This window comes from Lepidochelys kempii, chromosome 6 (genome assembly GCF_965140265.1).
Source record: "Lepidochelys kempii isolate rLepKem1 chromosome 6, rLepKem1.hap2, whole genome shotgun sequence".
In the NCBI taxonomy this organism is placed as follows: Eukaryota; Metazoa; Chordata; order Testudines; family Cheloniidae; genus Lepidochelys; species Lepidochelys kempii.
This window is the reverse complement of record NC_133261.1, coordinates 92,130,445-92,145,079: the sequence shown is the minus strand read 5'-3', so window position 1 is coordinate 92,145,079 and position 14,635 is coordinate 92,130,445.

Below are 14,635 nucleotides of genomic sequence, written 5' to 3'. Positions count from 1 at the left end.
GAAAACAGGGACTGTATCTGAGCAGTCTCTCTCACTGGTTATTTGCTGTTGCATTTGTTATTAAAAGGTGCCTGTCATTAGTACCTACTGTAGTTAAAGTTGAAAGCAGCTTCCACTATAAACTCCTGCTTCACAGGCTCATAAAACTATTATTTATGTATATGAAATTTTCAGTGATTGACTTCTGCTCAAGGGTGAGGGGTTTGGGGCAGAGGGCAGGAAAAGTGTAAGTGTGTGGGTGGGTGGCTGGGAGGGAGCAAGGGTCAATTGGGCAAAACCCTTTCAGCCATTTGTAAATTATTATGGAAGAATGAAACATACTACACTTTTCCTCCAATGTTAAAAAAGAAAAGTAATCATACTTTAGACAGGGCTACAGTAAATATATATGAAGCTTGAAAGATGGCTGAGACAGACAGCTGGGATCTTCCTTTGAATTGAGTGTGTGGAAAAAAGCAAGCACCCAAAAAATCACTTCTATGCATGCTAAGCATATCTGCCATGATTTTAGCAGAGCCCAATGTAACCGCACCTGTTTTAATGTCAGGGAAAACATAAGGATGTACAACTACAACAAAAAAAATCAATAAAAATCATTCCATAGTTTTACGATATTCTATCCACAATCTTTTTTAAAAAAATTTGTAGAATGCAGCAAAAATAGTTTTTTTTAAAAAACTTTCCCATTAGGAAGATTCAGTTGTCATTTTAACAATCTACAAGAGAACTCTCACCAGCCAAAAACTGCAGCATAGGTGGGATATCATCCTATAAGCCTCAGTGGGGTGTGAACTTCAGAGCCTTCAAATTGGGACCATTTAAATACTAGCATTATTATGAAGAAATATAAAGAAAAGAAAAGAAAAAAACCCATGTCAAGGCTGCCTGGTTAACACCACTAAGCGTGACAGAAATGCAGAAGTAGAGGTTCCAACAGCAACATGATTTTGAGTGCATTGCCTATATGGAGTATTTTCCAGATCTGTTTTTGTGTTTAACTGGATTGTTCAAATATACTCCTCATACACAGGATGCACAAGACAGTGGAGTTGCTGATGCCAGTGGAAGCCTAGCTATTGTGTTTCCTGACCTTTGGAGAATTTTAATGCTGTAACCTTAACATTACATTAATTTGCATTTTTCTGTGTAATCTATATTCTCAACAGGGCTTTTCTTGGTGTTCTCTGAATAAAACTCCATGTCCAGCACTCTCCCAACAAGCTCTAGAATCATGAGATATTCTTGCACCTTGCAATGTCCTTTGTACCACTGGAGAAAATAACACCACTGACTCAATGCAGTTTTGACTTTTATTCCTTCTTTAGTTTCAATATATTTTATTAATTCTCAAATATTTTTAACTGTGGCTGTCCAATCACAGTTTTGCCATTGACTTTAAGAGTATTTGTGCCTGATCATACTCCTATCAATTTATGTACTGTTGAGTTCACCAATATTACACTAGTGATCCACTGTTCGGTACACACAATATAGTGTACTCATGTTAGATATTAGTACTTAAGTGGAGTGTATTCAAAGACTTCAATGTGTCTGAATTTGTACAGAAATAAAATGTATGAGGCTCTATCTAAAGCTTATTAGCAGCAGGACAATCACACACTGCAATATATTTAAATATCCCTCCTAAACACTTAATTCTGAAGCATTGACTCTGCCTACAAAAGTTAGTGAGTTTATATGATAGTTTAAATGTCCACTTCCTAGATTTGCTCCTTGGGGAAGGCATCTGCCTCAGATGTTATCACCATATATAGAAAACACATATGTACTTCTGTGAAGCACCTACAGCACTTATTTGTTACTTTATAGCACCAACAAGTACACACCTGTGCAGACAGAGCATTAACTAGGCACTTAATAGCCTGCTGGTATGTCTGAGATTTGTATAAGGTCAGCTTGAGACTAGCAATACTGTTTCATGTTCTCAATAACCTTGGGGGCAGGGAGAGGGAAAGAGAGCACGGCTAGTTTTATAGCAAACACCTATTGTAATAATATCCATACTAAAGTTGATAGCAGGAAAAGGGGGAGGAAGACAGAGATTTAAACCAGTTTTAGTGCCAAAGGAAATAGGGAGGAGCTGAATAGCCAGGGACATGGTGGTACCCTTGCCTAGGTTGGTTGGTTTGAGAACAGACTCCCTTAGAGCATCTCTAACAACAAACAACAGTCACCGATGGGCCCAGCCATTACATTTGGCTCCAGATCCAAACTTCCAGAATATATGAAGGCCCTTTGATCTGGAGTTCTGGTTCAGCCCACCACAGAGATTAAAATAAGCTTCCAAATTCAGATTGGGCTTTTATACTGAAATAAAATGATCCTCCCCACACACTCTACAAACACTCTAACAAGTCACAGTCATCCAAAAGCAAAGTCCAGCTTCTATGGGAGCCCTAAAGCAGGGCATTCCTTGGCTACAAACACCATTTCTAGCTAATGAAGGAATAAACAGTTCCAGGAGGAGTCCCCCAGCTCCACAAAGCTTGAAAATCAACAGATAAATGAGACTCAAAATTACTTGCCTGCTTTCTGAGGTCTGCTTGGGAAGAGCCCAATTCCGCAGCCCTTATACACATAAAGAATAAGCTCCCTGATCAACGATAATCAGATGAATCCATGGAAGGAGATAAGTCACCAGCATGAATTGCCTGGGTTTCCAAAAAAGGAAAGGAAAGAATCTAAAGCAAGTCTCTTGTGGGGGGCCATAGGGCACAAAGCTCATCTCTAAAGCAGTGCCAAGAATTTCCTGCCTTGCCCAATCTCTTAGGAAAGTCACTAACTTCTCAACATTCTCCCCTTACTCCAAGGCAGAGCCCTCTCCTGTATCTCTGATCCGGAGCTAAAGCTGCGCTCTCCTAATCAAAATTAAGAAAGCGTCACTCTCGGGGCGTTTCATAAAAGAAAAGGAGAATCCTATATATGTCATACTGTGAGCATTCTTCTGTTCTTGAAGGCTAGTGAGATGGCAAAAACAGCATTCATGCCCAGACTGCCTCAAACCAACATTTTGTCAGATCTCCCGTACCAAGCAGGGTCAAGGCCAGTCCATACTGGGAGACCTCCAAAGAATATCCGGAACAAGGAGTGGTGTTAATGATTCAATAAGGCAGTAGTGAATCCTAGTATCAGCATGGAGTCAGGAACTGCGCTGCTGGAGCTGCTAGTTTATGGATGAGACAAGTCAAACCATCTAATTTTTATTTTGGTATTTAAGATCCCATTTTACAAACAACTGGGGTGTTAGAATCAGGCCAAGACACCGAGGTTATCTCAGGAAATTAAATTCTACCTTCCCAAAATTCACCCTTGCATTTTCAGCTCTATACAGTATTTCCTTTTCCAGATGTTTGTGTAGGGCTGCTGTGCACTGTTAAACAGCTGATACGTGCCACCCCAGAGGAGGTTGCATTTCAGTTGTGGGTTAAGCAATTTCTATCTCTCTACACAAATTCTGCTAGTGTCTCTCAATCCTTCCCCACAGCACCCTCTGCTTTTCCAGTCCTGATGCTTGAGGTCCACCCGCCAAAACACACACATATTCCAGCGTTGCCAGTTTACCTCAGTTAGCCTTGGATTCCCTCAAACAGCTCTACCAATGCACTCCACTCTAGACCTCTAGCAATCCTTGTTCTTGCAGTCCAGCTCCCAAAGACAGGAAACCTTTCATGTGTTAGAGCATGTCATCCACATTAAACAAAACCCTTGTTTAAATTAGATCATAGTGCATTTGCTATGAGGCAGCTTGTAGGAAATTCCCAGGGGGAGTCCACACTGCTGTTGCTCTGTCTCTGGCAGACAACGAGCACTTCCCATTTCTATCATGTCAGGCATCCACCTGGATACCCAGAAGAGAGCTATTCTGAACAAGCTAATGGGAGCAGCACATGCTGCCTAATGCACACACAGACCATCAGGCAGGTGCATGTGCTGCCCATGCCATTGTCTGGGTTCTATTCACCTTTTATCACCCCTACCTTGGTCCAAAAGGTACTTACAGCCAAGAACAGGTAAAGAAAGTGCCATAGGTATCACAAAACCACAGACACAGCAGCACTGGAGGCTGTCAAGAAAACATGTTTGGTGTGCAGCTGAGGAGATACTGGGACTGCCTCTCTCAGATGGGCTGAACTGAACCTTAATTCCAAAGATGCCAGTGTTTGAGGGCATTGAAGGGAAGACACTAGGACTCTGTAGCAATCCCTGCCTACTAGGTGATGGTAGCTACAGCTGAACTTGAACTAGCCCATAGTCCCACACAAATGAAACACTAATGTGGTAAAAGTGAAGCCTATAAACAGCTGAATCTTTCCCCTTTCAAAAGGCTATAGATCTACTAGCATTAACAGTGCAAAGAAACTGCTAGCCAAGTTCTGCAATCTAAAGTGAATTTACCCGAAGTCCCACGCAAACAGCTCTCCTAGGATTCTTGTTTCTGCAGGATTCTTTCATTTTAGTGGTGTTGCTCTGTCCCTTGTTATCACTTTATCCAGGACTCCTCCTGCTGCAGAGTCTATCCCAGCCTGGAATAACCAGTCCCTTCCATTGCTTCTGCCCACAGCCTTGTTGCTGTTTGAAGGTAAGGTTCAGCTCTTTGCCAGTCCCACCCTCCAGCAGGGTGTCACTGTCATTCTCACAGTGCACACAATTGCACATGTTCCAGCTAGGACTGCCCATAACAGAGGAAGTAAAACTATTGGTTGCAGATCCCAGATCATTAGAATAGCCTCTCCCCTGGCACACTGAACACCAGGCAACTCGCCCAGGAACTTGTACACAACTTTTAAAAGGCATCAATAGAATTAAAAGACATAGCAACCCTTCTCTACCACCTCCTGTATTAGTTTCACACAAAACTAATGATCCAGTTTCCCTCACCCCTGTGAAGTAGGTCCCTTTTTATTATCCCCGTATTACAGACGATGAAACTGAAGCACAGCGAGGGCAAATGAAGAGGGATAGATTAACAGTTAAGAACAGGATCATAAACAACTGGAGAAAATTTTAAAATAAAAATAGAGTCTAGGCATATATATAATTTGTTTGTGATTCAGTGGCATAAAGAATGCTCTCTTCATACAGCTGTTTAATAAAGAATAATGCTATTCCTGTTTCTTCATTAAAGGCCTATATTTCTCTTCATACAGCTGTTTAATAAAGAATAATGCTATTCCTGTTTCTTCATTAAAGGCCTATATTTCTGCTTCACACATCACTGACAGGGAAAGACAAGAATCTAAGAACAGGTGAAGGTCTCCTTTGGAGGAGAGCCCAGAAGAAGATATTTGTACACTCTAAGGGTAGCATACACTAACACTGTTGCATTATGTCTGGGTTTTTATCATGGGTAGGCCTCTGTTTGTCATGTACAATTTAGAGGGATGCTGCCCAGTCAAGTCTGACAAATTTAATTTATGGATCAAAACAGGTTATTACAACACTTAAGACACATGGGAACTTTTCCATGTCTTTTTCTTAAAAGAAACAGTTTATTTAAAAAAAAAACAAAAAACCTTCCTTACAGTCTCTCACTGGCTGCCAGTCCATTTCTAAGTAAAATGCAAGACATTGGTTCTCATCCACAAAGTTCTAAATGACATAAGCCTAAGTTATCCAAGACCCCTCCTCTCCCTTGCCACACCAGAGATGTCCTTGAGAAATACTTCCTATCTCTTGCCTTTGAGTGAAGCTCAAGCAAATCCTTCTCAGGAGCAAGCCCTGGTCTCTGGAATTTTCTCCTGCTAGAAATACAACTGAGCTCAAATTTGGCCATGTTTAGAAAATGCATCTGTTTCCAGCAATGGTGAGCTCTGGCTTGTTTTCCCTCTCACCAGCCCCAATCGTTGTCCTCAAACATTGTGAAGCTGTGGGGTACCATAATGCATTTCATTATATTGGGTAAAGTTATGTGCTCCCATTTTAAACAGTGATGGACAACCTCACAGTGTTCAATATAATAAAATTTACAAGCAAAATCCATTCAGCCATTTTTCAGTATTATGAGCAAGTAAATAGTAAGGAACTTCCCCGACAAAAAAATAATGTCATTAAAGTCTTGACACAACACACGTGACTATGTAGTTAATGTTTCTCTCCTAGTAATTTGTTAATGTTTACAAGTCCTTTTTAGATTAATATTATTAGTACTACTAATTATAGATGTACTAGGATGACTCTATAGCTACATCTGTAATTCCCTTTCCATTATTATGTAATAGCTACTGTATGGTAACACCCAGAGAATTTATCTACCCTGTAATAAAAAGCTCAGAGCCGAGGTCAGCTGACTTGGCCTCACAGAGCTCAGGTTGCGGGACTAAAAATAGCAGTGTAGACAAGACCCTGCAAGGGAAGGGAAGGTTCCAGTGCCCGAGCTCTACCCCAAGTCTGCACATCTAAAGTGCAATTTTATAGCCCTGCAGCCGGAGCCCAGTGAGCCAGAGTCAGCTGACCTTGGTCAGTCACTATCATACTGTAGGTATTTTATTGCAGTATAGATATATCCCCAGAGGCCTCAATCAGGATCAGGGACCCTTTGTGCTAGGCAGTGTACCTCCACCTACAAAGATATAGTCCCTGCTGCAAAGAGCTCACAATTTAAGGCCTGCACTACACAGTTTTTGTCCCAATGTAATTATTTCAACTAGGGCTGTGATTATATTTTGATATAGTTCAAGCAGTTTAACATCCTAGTATGCATAAACATGCATATAGGGCTACAGCTTAGTCCTGTAAAGAAGCTATATTGGTATAAGCACCTTTATAGGAGGTATAACTGCATCCATACTGGGGGCTGAACCAATCAAACTACATTGGTTTTTAAACCAATAGAGTTAAAGTGGAACAAAAATTGTGTGTAAACTAGTCCTAAAAAGGCAGGAGTCATAACAGGCAGAAGAAGGAGGATACAATCAAGTATAGACTTGCAATTCTAAGCCTAGTTTTCAGTTTTCCTCCAGAAAGAATCCTTTCTACCTGAAGTTTTGTATTTCCAATCTCTAGTTAGATGCTTTAAAAAAAAAAAAATAAAGTTTGAGGTTAATCCATCAAGGCATTTCTGACAAACAGGACTTTGGGAAGGGAGGTATAATCCCCTTTTTATAACTCCATTAAAGATTTTTAAAGGCCTGTCCCAAAAAAAGCTTGCCCTGGAATCTCCGCATTTATTTTATTCAATATTTCTTACATTTAACTTTTATTGTACTCATCTTCTCCACTCAGTCTGCCTATCTGCTTCTTCTGGTAACACCAGCTCCTGTTATGTCTGTACTATGCATAACAACAATCTTTTGCATCTCAGGTTACATATGCTATGGTTACAGATTATCTGACGGAACCACAAATGAAAGTGCTTTTGCAGCATTTTGGTAAACTTTGCTTCTTTTATAAGACTGGTTTCAGAGTAACAGCCGTGTTAGTCTGTATTCGCAAAAAGAAAAGGAGTACTTGTGGCACCTTAGAGACTAACCAATTTATTTGAGCATGAGCTTTCGTGAGCTACAGCTCACTTCATCGGATGCATGCCGTGGAAACTGCAGCAGACTTTATTTATGCACAGAGAATATGAAAAAATACCTCCTCCCATCCCACTGTCCTGCTGGTAATAGCTTATCTAAAGTGATCATCAGGTGGGCCATTTCCAGCACAAATCCAGGTTTTCTCACCCTCCACCCCCCCACACAAATTCACTCTCCTGCTGGTGATAACCCATCCAAAGTGACAACTCTTTACACAATGTGCATGATAATCAAGTTGGGCCATTTCCTGCACAAATCCAGGTTCTCTCACCCCCTCACCCCCCTCCCAAAAACCACACACACAGACTCACTATCCTGCTGGTAATAGCTCATCCAAAGTGACCATTCTCCCTACAATGTGCATAATTAAGGTGGGCCATTTCCAGCACAAATCCAGGTTTTCTCACATCCCCCCCACCCCCATACACACACAAACTCACTCTCCTGCTGGTAATAGCTCATCCAAACTGACCACTCTCCAAGTTTAAATCCAAGTTAAACCAGAACATCGGGGGGGGGGGGGGGGAGGAAAAAACAAGAGGAAATAGGCTACCTTGCATAATGACTTAGCCACTCCCAGTCTCTATTTAAGCCTAAATTAATAGTATCCAATTTGCAAATGAATTCCAATTCAGCAGTTTCTCGCTGGAGTCTGGATTTGAAGTTTTTTTGTTTTAAGATAGCGACCTTCATGTCTGTGATTGCGTGACCAGAGAGATTGAAGTGTTCTCCGACTGGTTTATGAATGTTATAATTCTTGACATCTGATTTGTGTCCATTTATTCTTTTACGTAAAGACTGTCCTGTTTGACCAATGTAAATGGCAGAGGGGCATTGCTGGCACATGATGGCATATATCACATTGGTGGATGTGCAGGTGAACGAGCCTCTGATAGTGTGGCTGATGTTATTAGGCCCTGTGATGGTGTCCCCTGAATAGATATGTGGGCAAAGCTGGCAACGGGCTTTGTTGCAAGGATAGGTTCCTGGGCTAGTGGTTCTGTTGTGTGCTATGTGGTTGTTGGTGAGTATTTGCTTCAGGTTGGGGGGCTGTCTGTAGGCAAGGACTGGCCTGTCTCCCAAGATTTGTGAGAGTGTTGGGTCATCCTTTAGGATAGGTTGTAGATCCTTAATAATGCGTTGGAGGGGTTTTAGTTGGGGGCTGAAGGTGACGGCTAGTGGTGTTCTGTTATTTTCTTTGTTAGGCCTGTCCTGTAGTAGGTAACTTCTGGGAACTCTTCTGGCTCTATCAATCTGTTTCTTTACTTCAGCAGGTGGGTATTGTAGTTGTAAGAAAGCTTGACAGAGATCTTGTAGGTGTTTGTCTCTGTCTGAGGGGTTGGAGCAAATGCAGTTGTATCGCAGAGCTTGGCTGTAGACGATGGATCGTGTGGTGTGGTCAGGGTGAAAGCTGGAGGCATGCAGGTAGGAATAGCGGTCAGTAGGTTTCCGGTATAGGGTGGTGTTTATGTGACCATTGTTTATTAGCACTGTAGTGTCCAGGAAGTGGATCTCTTGTGTGGACTGGACCAGGCTGAGGTTGATGGTGGGATGGAAATTGTTGAAATCATGGTGGAATTCCTCAAGGGCTTCTTTTCCATGGGTCCAGATGATGAAGATGTCATCAATATAGCGCAAGTAGAGTAGGAGTGTTAGGGGACGAGAGCTGAGGAAGCGTTGTTCTAAATCAGCCATAAAAATGTTGGCATACTGTGGGGCCATGCGGGTACCCATAGCAGTGCCGCTGATCTGAAGGTATACATTGTCCCCAAATGTGAAATAGTTATGGGTAAGCACAAAGTCACAAAGTTCAGCCACCAGGTTAGCCGTGACATTATCGGGGATAGTGTTCCTGACGGCTTGTAGTCCATCTTTGTGTGGAATGTTGGTGTAGAGGGCTTCTACATCCATAGTGGCCAGGATGGTGTTATCAGGAAGATCACCGATGGATTGAAGTTTCCTTAGGAAGTCAGTGGTGTCTCGAAGGTAGCTGGGAGTTCTGGTAGCGTAGGGCCTGAGGAGGGAGTCTACATAGCCAGACAATCCTGCTGTCAGGGTGCCAATGCCTGAGATGATGGGGCGCCCAGGATTTCCAGGTTTATGGATCTTGGGTAGTAGATAGAATATCCCAGGTCGGGGTTCCAGGGGTGTGTCTGTGCGGATTTGATCTTGTGCTTTTTCAGGAAGTTTCTTGAGCAAATGCTGTAGTTGCTTTTGGTAACTCTCAGTGGGATCATAGGGTAATGGCTTGTAGAAACTCGTGTTGGAGAGCTGCCGAGCAGCCTCTTGTTCATATTCTGACCTATTCATGATGACAACAGCACCTCCTTTGTCAGCCTTTTTTATAATGATGTCAGAGTTGTTTCTGAGGCTGTGGATGGCATTGTGTTCTGCACGGCTGAGGTTATGGGGCAAGTGATGCTGCTTTTCCACAATTTCAGCCCGTGCACGTCGGCGGAAGCACTCTATATAGAAGTCCAGTCTGCTGTTTCGACCTTCAGGAGGAGTCCACCTAGAATCCCTCTTTCTGTAGTGTTGGTTGGGAGGTCTCTGTGGATTAGTATGTTGTTCAGAGGTGTGTTGGAAATATTCCTTGAGTCGGAGATGTCGAAAATAGGATTCTAGGTCACCACAGAACTGTATCATGTTCGTGGGGGTGGAGGGGCAGAAGGAAAGGCCCCGAGATAGGACAGCTGCTTCTGCTGGGCTGAGATTATAGTTGGATAGGTTAACAATATTGCTAGGTGGGTTGAGGGAACCATTGCTGTGGCCCCTTGTAGCATGTAGCATTCTTACAACTACAATACCCACCTGCTGAAGTAAAGAAACAGATTGATAGAGCCAGAAGAGTTCCCAGAAGTTACCTACTACAGGACAGGCCTAACAAAGAAAATAACAGAACGCCACTAGCCGTCACCTTCAGCCCCCAACTAAAACCCCTCCAACGCATTATTAAGGATCTACAACCTATCCTAAAGGATGACCCAACACTCTCACAAATCTTGGGAGACAGGCCAGTCCTTGCCTACAGACAGCCCTGCAACCTGAAGCAAATACTCACCAACAACCACATAGCACACAACAGAATCACTAACCCAGGAACTTATCCTTGCAACAAAGCCCGTTGCCAATTGTGCCCACATATCTATTCAGGGGACACCATCACAGGGCCTAATAACATCAGCCACACTATCAGAGGCTCGTATACCTGCACATCCACCAATGTGATATATGCCATCATGTGCCAGCAATGCCCCTCTGCCATGTACATTGGTCAAACTGGACAGTCTCTACGTAAAAGAATAAATGGACACAAATCAGATGTCAAGAATTATAACATTCATAAACCAGTCGGAGAACACTTCAATCTCTCTGGTCACGCAATCACAGACATGAAGGTCGCTATCTTAAAACAAAAAAACTTCAAATCCAGACTCCAGCGAGAAACTGCTGAATTGGAATTCATTTGCAAATTGGATACTATTAATTTAGGCTTAAATAGAGACTGGGAGTTGCTAAGTCATTATGCAAGGTAGCCTATTTCCTCTTGTTTTTTCCTCCCCCCCCCCCCCCCCCGATGTTCTGGTTTAACTTGGATTTAAACTTGGAGAGTGGTCAGTTTGGATGAGCTATTACCAGCAGGAGAGTGAGTTTGTGTGTGTATGGGGGTGGGGGGGATGTGAGAAAACCTGGATTTGTGCTGGAAATGGCCCACCTTAATTATGCACATTGTAGGGAGAATGGTCACTTTGGATGAGCTATTACCAGCAGGATAGTGAGTCTGTGTGTGTGGTTTTTGGGAGGGGGGTGAGGGGGTGAGAGAACCTGGATTTGTGCAGGAAATGACCCAACTTGATTATCATGCACATTGTGTAAAGAGTTGTCACTTTGGATGGGCTATCACCAGCAGGAGAGTGAATTTGTGTGGGGGGGTGGAGGGTGAGAAAACCTGGATTTGTGCTGGAAATGGCCCACCTGATGATCACTTTAGATAAGCTATTACCAGCAGGACAGTGGGATGGGAGGAGGTATTTTTTCATATTCTCTGTGCATAAATAAAGTCTGCTGCAGTTTCCACGGCATGCATCCGATGAAGTGAGCTGTAGCTCACGAAAGCTCATGCTCAAATAAATTGGTTAGTCTCTAAGGTGCCACAAGTACTCCTTTTCTTTTTATAAGACTGTTGCTCACTTAGCAGACTGTCACGGGGCGCAGACTCACCCGGCAGCGCCTCCTGATGGTTGTCGTCAGGGAATTAGCATCCAGCCTCCGGAGTACCTCCTTCAGGCCAGTGTCTCGCTGCCCTGGGTCTTGCTCACCCTTGTCTTGGGTGCTGCCCCCTGGCAATACCCCCACAGTTCTGGGTCTCCCCCTCCCAGGGGAACCCCCCACGCACTATCCTTACCTCACCTCAGTCATAGACTCCTGCCAGTCACCAGCTAGCCCCTGCACCTTGGGGCAGACTGCAGTATGAGCCACACATGACAGGCAAGGTTGGGTTTGGACCTGCTGCCTCTGCTTACCCATGGCTGCCCCTGCAACCCCCGTACCTAATAGGCCTTCCCAGGCCTGCAGCCTGGGGCCTTCCTAGGCCCGAGCTCCCCAGCTCCCTTGGCCTTCCCCAAGCCTGCTCCCCACCTAGGTACTTTCTCAGCCCTTGCAGCCAGGTCCCTCTCTCTCCAAGCTAGAGAGAGTCTCTCCCAGAGGTTTTGGCTCAAAGCCTGTATGGAGCCAGCTGGGCCCTGATTGCGGTGTGGCCCCCCAGCTGCCGCCACTTCCCCCAATCAGCCGTGGTTTTACTTCCTTCAGGCTTGGAGCATGTGCTCACCCTGCTACACCCCCCCTCAAAACCCCCAACCCTGGGGTTCAGGGGGAGTCTTGGCCTGGGCTCCCCGAGGTTACCCCTACAGAGTCGCTCTTCCAGGCCTGCCCACTTCTTCTCCGTGGCCTCCCAGCCCCAGGCCATCTCCCAGACTTGGGCTTCGGCCTTCCTGAGGGCCAGCTCAGCGGTCTCTAACAGCGCCCGTAGGTCCTGGTCCTCCAGGCCCTCTTCCCTTAGGGTCTGGTTTCCACAGCCACCTGTTCTACTCAGACCTGGGTCCGGGCCTCCTGCTGGGCCCAGTCCCTCTGGGTTTCGTCCTCGGCGAAAGCCCCCTGTGATGGTCTGGGTTCCCTCCATCCTGATCACCGTCTCTTCCAGTCTTGACCCTTCCAGGCACACAGGCACCTCTCCCAGCCTCTCCTCAGTTCTCCTGAGGGGGCAGTGCCTTCTTATGTGGCCCCGTTCCCAACAGCGCCAGCAGGTTCCCTGCCTCCAGGCTGTCTTGGGCTTTTCTTGGTCCCTGTGGCCTGGGCAGGCCCACCGCATGTGGCCCGTCTGCCCACAGGCCCAACAGGTTGGCAGCCACCTGTGTTTCCACACTCGGCGGCCTGCCCACGGGACCTCTCCTTGTCCCGGTTGGGGCTGCGGTGCCCTGCCCCTATCCCCATAAGGACAGTCCCGTTTCAAATGCGCCGTTCGTCCGCAGGCATAGCAGGCCTGACGCTCTGCCTCCTGGCCCTGGTGCTCAGCCCCTCACGCCATGTTCTCCGGTTCCTCGCAAACCCCTCTCTGAGGAGTTGTATCAGGGCCTGCTGCTCCCTAGCCAGCTGCCCCATCCTATCGTCTAAGGAATGGGTGGGTCCCTTATGTGCCCAGAATCCATCTTCTCAATCGACAACTTTCCTTGCTTAGGACACTGATGGCAGTTGTGTTCTGTTGAGCCACACCTCAGGATAACATTTTATTGTGTTGGTATTTTATAAGGTATCACTGATGCTATTTCTTTGTATTAAAAACCCCTGAACATACCTTCTGTGAATTGCAACATTTCCCTCAGTCTGTGAGGGAGTCTGCACTGATATTTTTAGGTAACCCACTTGCTCAATTTTCTCTCTCCTCTGTGATTAGATTACTGACTTATTCTAACTCATGTTGCCAGACACATTTTTCATCTCTTCCTCATTCCTGGTCCTCTTTGTGTTTCTTTCCCTACCCCCATCCCCATGTTTAGGTCAGGAGTCACTGTTGTTAGTCTAAATAGGGCTAGTACACTTGTGTAACACTACATTTAGTCAGGTTTCAGAGTAACAGCCGTGTTAGTCTGTATTCGCAAAAAGAAAAGGAGTACTTGTGGCACCTTAGAGACTAACCAATTTATTTGAGCATGAGCTTTCGTGAGCTACAGCTCACGAAAGCTCATGCTCAAATAAATTGGTTAGTCTCTAAGGTGCCACAAGTACTCCTTTTCTTTTTACTACATTTAGTGACTGTGTTCTTCCATTGCTAGAAAGGGAGAGAAAAAGTTGTCGAGGCCCCGCCCTCACTCCCCCTCTCCCCTGAAGCTAGTGGAGGCTCTGCTCCAGCCAGTGGCCAGGGGCTGGGGTGGCCAGGGGAGGCTTGGGCTGGCTTGGTGCTCGGGCCAATGGCCTGGGGCAGCTTGGGTCGGCCGGCGGCCTGGTGCTCGGATGGGCCAGCTGGCAGCTCAGGGCAGCTGGGGTGGGTGGATGGGCCAGGGCTCGGGCCGCAAGTGGGGACTTAGGGCCTTGGGTGGAACAAACAGTGCTGGGGGTTAGCCTCCCCAAAGGCGGGCGGGGTTCACCAGCTGCCCATGTCCCCTATCCCCCATTCTCAGTGTAGTGTTGTGATAGGAAGCATAGAGACCATAGACACATTTGACTGCACTTCCACCAAGGATATAGAGAGAACTATGGTGAAAATTTCAGTTAGTATTACTAATCAAAGCAGATTTAGCTCCCATTTAAATGCAGGTGAAGATATTAGAACCAGTCAGCAAAGAAAGGTAGCCTGCCTTACACGTGTGTAGAGTGAGTGTAAAACACCACTATTATGATACTCTGAGCGTTTTGTGCTCACTTTGCACAGGTGTAACTGACTGGACAAGGTGCAAGGTAGGAAACAGTCAGATCCCAAGGAATTAGTGATTCCCTTGAGTAATTGCATTCAATCAATTCTAGTGCTATTTAGGTTTCCTGGGTGTTTTCCTTTTTGACCTAGCTTGCATTTTGTTTCTCATTCTGCTTTTCCCCTGTCCTGG